The sequence below is a fragment of the Lepisma saccharinum genome, chromosome 8 (assembly GCF_977018435.1).
Source record: "Lepisma saccharinum chromosome 8, izLepSacc3.1, whole genome shotgun sequence".
Lineage (NCBI taxonomy): Eukaryota > Metazoa > Arthropoda > Insecta > Zygentoma > Lepismatidae > Lepisma > Lepisma saccharinum.
The window spans coordinates 88,194,248-88,207,968 of record NC_139236.1 but is presented as its reverse complement, the minus strand read 5'-3'; the positions used below and the strand labels follow the sequence as shown (position 1 = coordinate 88,207,968).

The 13,721-nt window shown below is 40.5% G+C and overlaps 1 protein-coding gene across 1 annotated transcript in view; it reads left to right on the top strand.

The window, feature by feature from the left end:
- The window catches only part of ttv (exostosin glycosyltransferase 1 ttv), a 592,853-nt gene that overhangs the window by 208,219 nt on the left and 370,913 nt on the right, over positions 1-13,721 (top strand). The window lies entirely within an intron of this gene.

Here is a 13,721-nt window from a genome sequence, read left to right as displayed (position 1 = left end):
CTTTCAGGGCCTCGTCATCCAACACATGTGGTCGCCCACTGGGAGGTTCATCCAAAAGGCTCACATCTCCCGAACGGAATTTCTGGAACCAATGCCTGGCAGTGCGTTCGTTCACGGCATTCTCCCCAAATGCCTGGCAAATGCGACTACTTGATGCTGACAGACCCACTTTAAAGTCATACAACAAACACACGCGAACAGGCTGTTTCGATACCTCCATTTCTCTTCGACACTGGACGAGCTATGACTGCTGTGTGTGCGCAACGTGCCTATATTACTGACAGTCGATGGTCAGACTAACTCCCGATCGCTTGGCAGGCACGTGCGTCATTTCGTTTCCTCTCTGCGAGCGCATGATTAATGGAACGTCAAAAACGGCAAGACCTTTTTTGGTTACCTTGTATTATCTAACTTGTGTCTATATAAAATCACTAAAATTTGTATAAGAGCTGCTGTCTTACCAAATAAATTAATGTAAAAATAAGTAATGGATTATTTATAGAATACCAAGAACGTTGTTAGGTCCAGCTAATGAAAAGGCTCCCTGATGATTTTTCTTATGAGTATAACTTATTAGAGGATGGATATTGATTTTCGCAGGTACTGTCAATGCAAAGCTGTATAATCATATTCTGATTCTTATCTTCATTCAGCTTCATGTTGTGCTTATTTAATGTTGGGGTCCGGACCTCCTGTCTGTCCTGGCATGCAACCATCTTAAGAGTTTATGATCCTTGTGACAACGCGAGATGGTCCAGATCCAGGTGAAGAAGAACGCGGTTGGCAACAGTGTACGTCCGAAAGCTTCGCGGAAGCGTGAAGCAGGTGTGCGTACGTTTGCAGTGCAATTAGAGTGAGTGCTCTCAAGCAGAGGGCGTAAGCACCATCCCGTTTCCATGGAGACAGGAAATATCCTTCCGCGAAAGGAACCGTCGGTCATCATTCAGCGGCCGCTCTCCCTCCCGGCAGTCCCAAACGAATATTAGGGCTAAGTGGGTCTCCCGAGGGAGCCCGGCCAATTTTAGGCTTCTCCTCGATTTGACACGTTCGTAAGATTACTTTCCACAAGTTTCGTCGCCGTGACGTTTATTGTCGCGCGGAACTCCAGGAGTTTCCGACGCAAGTTTTATTTTTCTGGTAATTTCTCAGCAAGATATTTACCTGGGCACTGTAAATTTCAAAGTGGCTTCCGAGTATCCAGAATAGTGCCATTATTATCATCATCTACCCTGTTCATCTTCCCGTCTCATTGTGTCTGGCTGGAAGTTTGAGGAACCATCTTGCTCTTTTCCTGTTGGTTCGAATAGAATATTCTGTGACATTCTTCTTCTTTTGATTTTGTACATCTTATCCAATCAAGATTTCATATTTACCATACACATACACCTTCACTCAGAAATTAATGAAGCCCGATTCCACATAAACAGGTCTGTCTCTTTTTGGCTCTCCGGTCTTGGTATATCGTGCAGAATTCTACATGGTCTTCACATGTCGGTAAGATCGCACTTCACATGTACTGTGCATATCAGCAATGCATTAACACCACACGCTAGTCTTGTGTTTCGGTAAGTTTTTGTCAGTCACTGTTATTTCTGATAATCATGGTAAGAGTGCAGAACATGAGGAGTACCATGTCTTTTAGTACGTGATGTTCTGACAGAGTTCCTTGTCTTCCGTGTCGTATGAGTTGCTGAGAGGTGGGAGATCGCACACCAACTAGCACATGCCAGGTAGAATTGTAGTCTCCTACATATGTCAGTTGATGCTATTGCATCTGGCACTTTTCAGTTCTGAATTCGTCCTTCTTCACAACCTCTGTTGTAGCATCATCAATTGACAAATGTAGCTAGTGGCATCTGGCATTTTTCACTGTTGGACGAAGTCTGCTTTACGTTGTCTGCTGTAGCACCATCAACTGACAAATGTAGCTAGTGGCATTTGACATTTTTCAGTTCTGAATTCATCCTTCTTTACGGCATCTGGTCTGACATCATCAATTGACAAATGTAGCTAGTGGCATCTGGCATTTTTCAGTCCTGAATTCATCCTTCATCATCAATTGACAAATATAGCTAATGGCATCTGGCATTTTTCAGTTCTGAATTCATCCTTTTTTACAGCATCTGGCATTTTTCATTTCTGAATTCGGCCTTCTCTCACAGATAATTGTTTAGTGTAGCCTCATCAGCTGAGAAATGCAGAGACTGGCATCTGGCATTTGTCAGTTCTATGTGCAAGCCTTATTAATCAAATGGCAACCATTTAAAAGTAGCATGTGGCATTTTATAAATATGCTGTGCAGTGTGGTTTTACCAGTCATTTGCGCAACTTTGTCTATGTGACGAAGAAAACTAATGAGATGAACGTTAACATTTGATTATTAATTTCTTTGTAGAAAGATAACTAACAGGACATCTATATGCAGACGCTTAGCAACACTCTTGGTTACGAGATGCTGGGGTTGCTTTTAGTGTGTTTAATGAACTAGGTTACTTGTGTTCACAACTTCTAATTCCTGGGAAGCGATCCGTGGCAAACACACCTACCGGGAACAAGTTCCATTAAGAAATGCCTTTGTGGTGCGAGTTCGATGTTGGTAACACATTCCGATCAGCGCGTTTCCATTCGTGTCACGTCCAATAGCTTCTCGAAGATTGACTTGTCTGCTGTCAGAAATTCATAGGAGGGGTAGCACTCGATACTGCCCGCAAAATTAAGACGCCGCGCAAGAATAATCAGAAACCAGTCTTGCCACATCTTTTGTTTCTTCTTATTTGCTAAAACATTTCTCTAGTACAACCGTGGCAAGAGTCCCCAAGCGACAGACTGAAAATAAAAGAACGGAATATTGGAAAACGGTCACTGCACTACACGCGTTAGAAGCTCCGATTTGCGCGGGTAGGAACATAGTGCTCCAGAATCTCGTTGAATTATTGGAGGACATAATGTGTAGGTCGCTTAGCAGTATCGTTAAATTTTTTGTAAAACACCTCGTTTCATTTGAATTTTTTTCGTAAGACACACATTAAGTTTTAGTATTAACCGAGTGTTTCCATACAACCACCGGGTATCGAACCTTCTACTTCTTGATTATAAGGCGAGCTGAAAATACGTAATTCAAAATTCCTGTAAAAATGCTGATGTTCACCATCAATATAAACGGCTTGAAAACACATTGCGCCTTGCATCAAACGAATATTAGCATTGAACACGAATTTCTCGAAAAATTAAGTCTTTTCTACATCTTTAACCATGAAAACAACAAAGAGGGTTTGATACTAATTGTCTACACAATTTTGACCCTTTTGCTATAATTAGACAGTTTCTTGCGGGGAGAAAATATAGCAATCATTTTTTAGGTTTTCAGCACCTCGTTGACTTAGTGGGGGACAGAATTTGTACTCTAGTATCTCGTTGAGTTATTGAGAGACAGATATTTGTAGTGCTCTAGTATCTGGTTGATTTACTGGGAGACAGAATTTGTAATGAACTAGTATCTCGAGTTATTGGGAAACAGAATTTGTGCTGCTCTAATATCTCGTTGAGTTTATTGGGGGATAGAATTTCCACTGCTCTAATATCTCGTTGAGTTATTGGGGGAAATAATTTTGTACTGCTCTAATATCTCGTTCAAATATTGGGGGATAGAATTTCCACTGCTCTAATATCTCGTTGAGTTATTGGGGGAAAGAATTTGTACTGCTCTAATATCTCGTTGAGTTTATTGGGGGATAGAATTTCCACTGCTCTAATATCTCGTTGAGTTATTGGGGGAAAGAATTTGTACTTCTCTAATATCTCGTTGAGTTTATTGGGGGATAGAATTTCCACTGCTCTAATATCTCGTTGAGTTATTGTGGGAAAGAATTTGTACTGCTCTAATATCTCGTTGAGTTTATTGGGGGATAGAATTTCCACTGCTCTAATATCTCGTTGAGTTATTGGGGGAAAGAATTTGTACTGCTCTAATATCTCGTTGAGTTATTGGGGGAAAGAATTTGTACTGCTCTAATATCTCGTTGAGTTTATTGGGGAAAGAATTTGTACTGCTCTAATATCTCTTTGAGTTATTGGGGGAAAGAATTTGTACTGCTCTAATATCTCGTTGAGTTATTGGGGGAAAGAATTTGTACTGCTCTAATATCTCGTTGAGTTTATTGGGGAAAGAATTTGTACTGCTCTAATATCTCGTTGAGTTATTGTGGGAAAGAATTTGTACTGCTCTAATATCTCGTTGAGTTTATTGGGTAAAGAATTTGTACTGCTCTAATATCTCGTTGAGTTATTGGGGGAAAGAATTTGTACTGCTCTAATATCTCGTTGAGTTATTGGGGGAAAGAATTTGTACTTCTCTAATATCTCGTTGAGTTATTGGGGGGAAAGAATTTGTACTGCTCTAATATCTCGTTGAGTTATTGTGGGAAAGAATTTGTACTGCTCTAATATCTCGTTGAGTTATTGAGGGAAAGAATTTGTACTGCTCTAATATCTCGTTGAGTTATTGGGGGAAAGAATTTGTACTGTTCTAATATCTCGTTGAGTTATTGGGGGAAAGAATTTGTACTGCTCTAATATCTCGTTGAGTTATAAGGGGGAAAGAATTTGTACTGCTCTAATATCTCGTTGAGTTATTGGGGGAAAGAATTTGTACTGCTCTAATATCTCGTTGAGTTATTGGGGGAAAGAATTTGTACTGCTCTAATATCTCGTTGAGTTATTGTGGGAAAGAATTTGTACTGCTCTAATATCTCGTTGAGTTATTAGGGGAAAGAGTTTGTACTGCTCTAATATCTCGTTGAGTTATTGGGGGAAAGAATTTGTACTGCTCTAATATCTCGTTGAGTTATTGGGGGAAAGAATTTGTACTGCTCTAATATCTCGTTGAGTTTATTGGGGAAAGAATTTGTACTGCTCTAATATCTCTTTGAGTTATTGGGGGAAAGAATTTGTACTGCTCTAATATCTCGTTGAGTTATTGGGGGAAAGAATTTGTACTGCTCTAATATCTCGTTGAGTTTATTGGGGAAAGAATTTGTACTGCTCTAATATCTCGTTGAGTTATTGTGGGAAAGAATTTGTACTGCTCTAATATCTCGTTGAGTTTATTGGGTAAAGAATTTGTACTGCTCTAATATCTCGTTGAGTTATTGGGGGAAAGAATTTGTACTGCTCTAATATCTCGTTGAGTTATTGGGGGAAAGAATTTGTACTTCTCTAATATCTCGTTGAGTTATTGGGGGGAAAGAATTTGTACTGCTCTAATATCTCGTTGAGTTATTGTGGGAAAGAATTTGTACTGCTCTAATATCTCGTTGAGTTATTGAGGGAAAGAATTTGTACTGCTCTAATATCTCGTTGAGTTATTGGGGGAAAGAATTTGTACTGTTCTAATATCTCGTTGAGTTATTGGGGGAAAGAATTTGTACTGCTCTAATATCTCGTTGAGTTATAAGGGGGAAAGAATTTGTACTGCTCTAATATCTCGTTGAGTTATTGGGGGAAAGAATTTGTACTGCTCTAATATCTCGTTGAGTTATTGGGGGAAAGAATTTGTACTGCTCTAATATCTCGTTGAGTTATTGTGGGAAAGAATTTGTACTGCTCTAATATCTCGTTGAGTTATTAGGGGAAAGAGTTTGTACTGCTCTAATATCTCGTTGAGTTATTGGGGGAAAGAATTTGTACTGCTCTAATATCTCGTTGAGTTATTGGGGGAAAGAATTTGTACTGCTCTAATATCTCGTTGAGTTTATTGGGGAAAGAATTCGTACTGCTCTAATATCTCTTTGAGTTATTGGGGGAAAGAATTTGTACTGCTCTAATATCTCGTTGAGTTATTGGGGGAAAGAATTTGTACTGCTCTAATATCTCGTTGAGTTATTGGGGGAAAGAATTTGTACTGCTCTAATATCTCGTTGAGTTATTGGGGGAAAGAATTTGTACTGCTCTAATATCTCGTTGAGTTATTGTGGGAAAGAATTTGTACTGCTCTAATATCTCGTTGAGTTATTAGGGGAAAGAGTTTGTACTGCTCTAATATCTCGTTGAGTTATTGGGGGAAAGAATTTGTACTGCTCTAATATCTCGTTGAGTTATTGGGGGAAAGAATTTGTACTGCTCTAATATCTCGTTGAGTTATTGGGGGAAAGAATTCGTACTGCTCTAATATCTCGTTGAGTTATTGGGGGAAAGAATTTGTTCTCTCTCTCTCTCTCTCTCTCTCTCTCTCTCTCTCTCTCTCTCTCTCTCTCTCTCTCTCGTTATCCCATTTTTACCTAGGAAATCCACCTTCTATTGGAGAATCAACCAACTCAGATTTTGGTTTACTTAAAGAAATTATTTCACTATTAATACCAAACGCAGAAAATGACGAAATTTAAGGTATTTGATCATCTACTAACACAAGCAAAATAAATCGTTTGCATTGGAGTTTCTTTTTTAAGTCCACTTAATGCACAGATAGGGTAATCAGGATTGTACCTGCATTTTTAAGTGGGAACCGAACGACCATGTGCGTTCACCGGGTATCAACCAGCGATCCCTTTATTAGAAGGCGGCGATGTTCGCACTGGAAATATCTGAGAGACATTGATCTTTTTTTTTTATGTCTGGTCACTGCAAAACTTCTGCGAGCATTGTTTACTCGACCGACCGTAAACGATCTTGACGACTGAAAACTGTCTGCTGTGTGAAATCAGCGTTCTGGTTAAAGTTTATTGCACTTCCTGTAAGGGTCTTTCAAGTTGCGGAAATGCTGCCATCTGTGGGTGAGTCATGGCGTTCGTCGCCGAAGAAAAAGAAAGATCTAGTCTGGAGACGATCGGAGAACTTTCACGTACTTAACGTGATTGTTTGCTTGGTTTTCTCCTTTCCCGTCACTGCAGCAGCCGACTTCCGTGGTGGAGTGGTAGCACTGTGCACTACGGCGCCAGGAGTCGCCGGTTCGAATTCCGGCCTCGGTATGGATATTATTTCTAAGTGTACTGTCATGAATGTTGTCATATCATTACTCCTCATCTTCCCAATTACCCAAAAGTGTCTGAGAAGCGAAGTACGATAAACCGAACGGTCACTGAAACAGTGTCTTATCTTAATAAGGGTGGAAATTTCAGTATTTCGAACAGTATTTCCAATTATAATCGGGCCTCCCCCATGGCGCAGTGGTAGCGTCATTGCCTTGTAATCAAGGAGTCCCGGGTTCGATACCCGGTGGAGGCACAAGTGGTTCGGATTCCACTTTAAACTGTAGGTCCAGTCCCGATTAGCCTTACTGTGCATAAAGTGGACTTAAAACAGCAACTCAAACCAATTATAATCAATTACACACATCTGTGGCACAGGGACTAAAGGGTTTATGTTAGAAAAATTGAGGAAATTCTTGATTTTGAATGTTTTTGGCAGAAAGTTAAGGAATGATTACGGTCAATTGATTGATTGATTGATTTGGTGTTTTAAGTCCACTTTATGCACAGTAAGGCTAATCGGAACTGGACCTACAGTTTAAAGTGGGATCCGAACCACTATGTGCCTCCACCGGGTATCGAACCCGGAACCCCTTGATTACAAGGCGACGACGGTACCACTGCGCCATCGGGGAGTCCCTTCGTTACGGTCAAGGAACGAATTTATTGAATTCAGTTGAATTCTTGTTTTAAGTCCACTATATACACTAATTGGGACTGGACCTACAGTTTAAAGTTGGATCTGCACCACTATGCAATATGCCTCCACAAGATATCGAACACGGGACCCTTTAATTACAAGGCGGCGACTTTACCACTGCGTCATCGAGGAGACCACTCAAAGAACAGAATTTATATGCACCAAAAAATGTTAGCCATGTAAATATATATTTATTTATTTAAATCAAAGTATAGACTTACAATCGCAATAATTGGCAGTATTCATTTACGAAGTGTTTCACCTGGGCTTTCCTTGACTGGTATCCGGGTCAATGGCATTCCGTGCCATTGCGATGCCAACTGAGCTACCGAGCGAGCCCTGGTTTCGTCTTATTTAAGCGTCTGTTGTTTTACCTGTGTGATTTCCCATGTCAGTTAAACTATTTCTTGTAAGACTTTCACCGACCCCCGTTGCGGAATGGTTAATACTGCCCGCTACGACTTCAGGGGGTTCCCTGATTCGAATCCTTGCCTTGGCATGGACGTTTGTGAGTGTCCCTTCATCAGTTTCATCATGCCATCGCTCATCCTCATCTTAGAGATTAGCCAAGAGTGGCAGACAAGCGACGCAAAATAACAAAGATAAAAATCGTTATAAGATTTTTTTTCCGAATCTCGTACAGATTTTCGGTAAGTCCAAGTATTGAGAAAAATGTAAAATGGCTCATTTTCTTGTGTTGATATTAAGAGTAGTAGAAGTAGTATTAGTGTAACTAGCTTGTAACTAAGTCATCTACTAGAAGATGCTGTAATTGGGAATATAGCGTTATGGGCAACGAACCTAGACAGTAAGAAAATATGTATTTATAGAGCATAATGCCATTAATAACTTCCACTTCTATTCCACACACACATTTATTTAAAGACATGACACTACAGGCAAATGCCCATTTACAGTGTCTTGTATTATAACACTGTTTGGTACACAAAATATGCAATCAGCAGAATTCATAAGGTACAATACTATGATAATATGATAATATGTGTTACAGTAATATAAAAGTTAATATAAGATTAGATATGAAAAAGAAGTATAAAGTATTAACCTGACATGTGAGGTTAGAACTTACACATGATAACCAAGAAAATAACCAAGGAAAAACATATGAGCTTCACCTTACATATAAACGATGATATATAGATGTAATGATAGTAATTAGTAAATAACACAAAAAGAAAAATAGGATGGACTCTTTCGCCTGTACATAAAGGGACTGAACTACTAAACAAAATTAAGTTTGGAAGTAAGTTTCAGTTTCCCTTTAGAACCTTCGAAAACTTTGGAAGATGTCTATATTATCATATGACTTTGCAATTTCGTTATATAACCTACACATTCTCCAAGTGGGTGTCGCATTGGCTGACTTTGTTTGAGCTCTCGGTACTTGAAACAGCTATTTCCGTGGTCTTACCTTATTATATGGTACATAAAAAGATTTCTGAGAGCAGCTGAGAGGAGTCTAATGAGTTGTTTAAAAGTTTATGTAAGAATAGTAACTGATGAATGTAATGTTTCTTCTATCGCCTAGGGATTGTACATTGAAATATTTTTTTAGGGTATGATAAGGATTATATTTGGGGTAAACGCCGTCTTGTATACATACAAGTAAAAGGAATTGGATAGGTTGGCTGAAAACACAATAGATAAATTAAAGAATAAAATAAAAGGTCGCCCTACAACACATGAAAACACACACACGCGCGGCCACACACACAAAGATTGAATGTTCTTGAACGATATTCAGATTCATACAGTTCCGCCTTGAGTGTAAATCCCAACAATGCTACAAAATCGCGCTCCAGACTTCAAGTTGAGATGAGGATTCACAGTAATCTTTATCTGAAGAGGGAAGAAGTACATGTAAAACATCCCGATCAGCGCTTTTTACATTCTAATCCCACAGATGGCAGTGCGAGCCGTACTCGAGAAAGGAGAGTTTGGGATTATGGTACTTCCGAGAGAGATTTCTACTTTTATGTGTCCTGCAGATTACAGCATCCACGACGTCGCTAGGGACGACAGGCTGAGCAGCGAAGGATCGAGGTGTACTGGGGAGAGAAAGCTCTTTTCTGCCTTTTTTTTTATCATTTGGCCCTATTCTCGTCCGCCATTATGGCTCGGGTCTTCACATTTTTTCCTACCTCATCGCTTCTTGAATGGGTTCTCCAGGAGCACCCCTCTCCCTGTGTCTCTTTCTCTCGATCTCTCTCCCCGGCATCTTCGTGTGTGTCGTTTTCTGTCGTTCCTTTATTTCTTCCATACTCTGTTCCCTTTGACATATTCCAGTCTTACCGATCTTTGTGTCTTAGCTCCCCTTTCCTTGCCTGTCCATCTATTTCCTTTATTCCTTGTTTAATGTCTTCTTCTTCTTTCTGTCTCATTCTGTTTCTCTCCTCGCATTTTCTGGTCTTTCCCTCTGATCTGTTACTTTCATTTCTCTCCATGTCCTTTTTTCTTTCTTGTGTTCCTCGTTTTATCATCTTTCTGTCTTGTCTCCCCATTTCGCTTTTAGCTTTTTCTCCTCTTCCTTCTTTTCTATCACACTTTTATCTTATTTCCATCTCTCTTTACTCTGCTCTCTCTGTGTTTTTTTCTTCTGTGTCTCGTTTAATCTTCGTTTTGTTTTATTCCCCTCTTACTTTGCTTTCAGTTTGTCTGATATTTTCTCCCCTTCCTTCTTTTCTATCACACTTTTATCTTATTTCCATCTCTCTTTACTCTGCTCTCTCTGTGTTTTTTTCTTCGGTGTCTCGTTTAATCTTCTTTTTGTCTCATTTCCCTCTTACTTCGCTTTCAGTTTGTCTGATATTTTCTCCCCTTCCTTCTTTTCTATCACACTCTTTTCTTATTTCCATCTGTCGTTACTCTGCTTTCTCTGTATTTTTTTCTTGTGTATCTCGTTTTATTTTTTTCTGTCTTCCCTCCCACTTCGCTTTCAGCTTGTCTTATATTTTCTCCTCTTCCACCTTTTCTATCTCGTATTCTCACTCTTGCCCCTTTAACTCCCTCCTTTCCAGTCTACTTCCTCCCTTGTCTCCCTACCTTCTGTGTGTGTTTATCGCTTTGTGAATATCGCTTCCCTTTTCTTAAATTTCTCCTCTGTTAACTTTTTCTCTGTCTGTTTAATCTGCCGCCTTTTCTTTTTCATTTCTGTTCCTAGCTCACGTTCGCTTCTCCCTTTCTTACCGTTTGTCCTTTTTATCTTTGTCTCTGTTTGTTACCTATTTCCTACCTTCTCTTCTTGTTCCTTCATTTTGACTTCTATGTTAATTTCAAACCACCTCGCCTACCTCCGTGGCGGAGTAGTTATAATACAGCGCGGTACGTCGCCATGGCTCGCCACCTGGACATCAGTGTTCTTTGAGTGAGTGCCCCTTCATCAATTTCATCACTCATCATCATCTTCACGATTAGGCAAAAGTGGCAGAAAAGCTAAGTAAAGTAAACCAAATCAATGAATCAATCAAGCCACTTCAGTGGCCGAGCGCGTCGACACTGAAGGTTCCGGGTTCGAATCATCTTCTGCACCAGGGATGTCAACTTTTGAAAAACATTGGGTGGGCTCAAACACTTGTTATAAATTCATAAGAAAAAATCTCGCATATCCTCCCTTCGGTATTCATGCACACTAAAAAATGCATCCTTACTTACTTTTTTTTAATCTGTTGCTTACCGATTTCAATAAGCATTCCACCAAGAATAATGATAACAAATATTTTAATAATACTAATAACACGACAGATTATTGGGTGCGTTCGGATCCCACGGGCCCATTTCTGCACATTTGTGTTCCTTCATCAATTTTATGTGATTCGTCTCGTGATTACCTTAAAGAGGAAGAAGGCAATGTAGAAATACGAATTATCTGTTTCTCTGCCACATTTCCCGCCACGTCACACTCTCTGTCGTCTGTTCGTCATCTTCCCTCGCTCTCTCTCTCCCTCTTTTGCCCTCCAGTATTTTCTTTCCTCTGCCCCCTCATTTCTCCAGAGTGGATGTTGAAGGTCTCTCGGAAAACCTCATCTTCGGCCTGGGCGATTCCCTCCTTCCTCGCTGTGACGTCATTTATTACGTGTAAACATGGCAGGCCGAGATAAACAGCCGGAGCATTCGACTGGAACCGCGTGACTGACAGCTCTATCAATACGATGCGTCACCGCACTTGGAGGAGGCCCTTCTCCGATGTTCTCAGTCCGCCAGTCGATGCTAACGGGTCGCTCGGCAACGGTGACATCGAAACGAATAGAGTTTAGAAATGGTTCTAAGTGTGAATTATTTCATTGTAGTTCTTCTTAATTAATTATGGCGACTTTCCCAGGGATTAGGGGTTCGAATCTCGACCTTGGCCGGGGCATTCTTTGTGAGTGTCTCTTCATCATATCATCATCATCGCGGTTAGCCAAAAGGGACAGAACTGCGAAGTAAAATAAACCAAATCAACCGTCAATCATTATGACGACTGTTCCCTGGGAATTCTTTGATGTGCATGCATTATGCGGAGGGTTCGATAACCGGTGGAGGCACGTAGTGGTTCGGATCCCACTTTAAACTGTAGGTCTAGTCCCGATTAGCCTTTCTGTGCGTAAAGTGGAGTTAAGAGAACAGTTCAAGAAAACAAACAAAGCATTATATGGAGGATTATTGGGGAATTTTGAAGGCGATTGTTGATTGAAAGTAAAACCGTGTGTGCGTGAGTGCTTAGGCTATTTCCACCTGTCACATTATACTGAATCAGGCTCTTACCGTAACTAAGTGGCCGCTGTGGCTCAGTCGGTAACGCGTCTGACTGACTACAATGCTAAAGGTCCCGGGTTCGATCCCCGGCCGGTTCAAATCCGGAAACTTTTTTAACGTTGGAAGGCGGTCAGGGGCGTGGTGCTGATCACATCATCCCCACTCACGACCGGATCAAGAAAGTGTGGGGCGTTACCCCCACACCTCCTATACGCCTTCATGGCGTGGTGCTAAGCACAGGGGAAGTACTTTACCTTTTTACCGTAACTAAAATCAGCATGTCGCTCTGAGGACTAAAAATTTCCTTACGGCGACACGTGCCTTTGCAAAAGGGTGATTAAGTATTACAAAAGGTATAGATATTCCGACGAACAAAAATGTTCCATCAATCTTTTTCCAAATAGTGCAATATTAAATCAAGTCTGGCACAAGTACAGTAATTGCGACTGTATTTACTAGACGCTTCAATAAGTCGACATCTGAAATCGAATCCGGAACTTCTTGATTACAATGCTGTAATGCTAACCGGTTAGGTGATGAAGCCACAACACGAGAGCATTTTAGGTCAAATATTTCCGATGTTTGCGATAAATTTTCCTGAGGAAATGAATTTTCAAACTCGTCTATTTCTTTCTGTAACCTTTTGTGTTTCACAAAAATATGAGTATTGCTGTCGTTCTCTGGTCGAGATACATTGTATTACAAGAGTCAAATGAAGACCTTGAAAGTCCAATACAAATTGTAGAGCAGACTGTATATGGCTCAAATTTACATGAGGTTTCAACTGTTATTTACAAAACGACCCCAAGTGAGCCAAAAAACGCCTTTTTTGTTATTTTAAAGTGGCGCCTACTATATACACTTGCACATTGAAGAGGAGTAGTTTCTTGCCCTCTGTCAGCCAAAAACTTACAGAAATTTCTCAACAAATGAACATTCAATATCTCTGTGCATGCTTACCACACCAGCAAGTTTACTAACGGAGGAGGGAGTTGGACAGTGGCCTCAGTTCGCAGGCAGATGGGTAGACGTCGGATTGAGGTTTTTAACCTATTTTTTCCTTTGCAGGTATGTAGAAATGATAAGTTAAAGTCAGCGTTTCGTTAAAAAACGCAACAACTGATGAGGTTTTATAGTAAAAAAGTAAAGTGCTCCTCTGTGCTTAGCACCACGCCATGAAGGCGTATAGGGGGTGTGGGGGTAACGCCCCACACTTTCTTGATCCGGTCGTGAGTGGGTGTGATGTGATCAGCATCACGCCCCTGACCGCCTTTACCCCCCAGGGTTTCCCCCAGGTACCCATG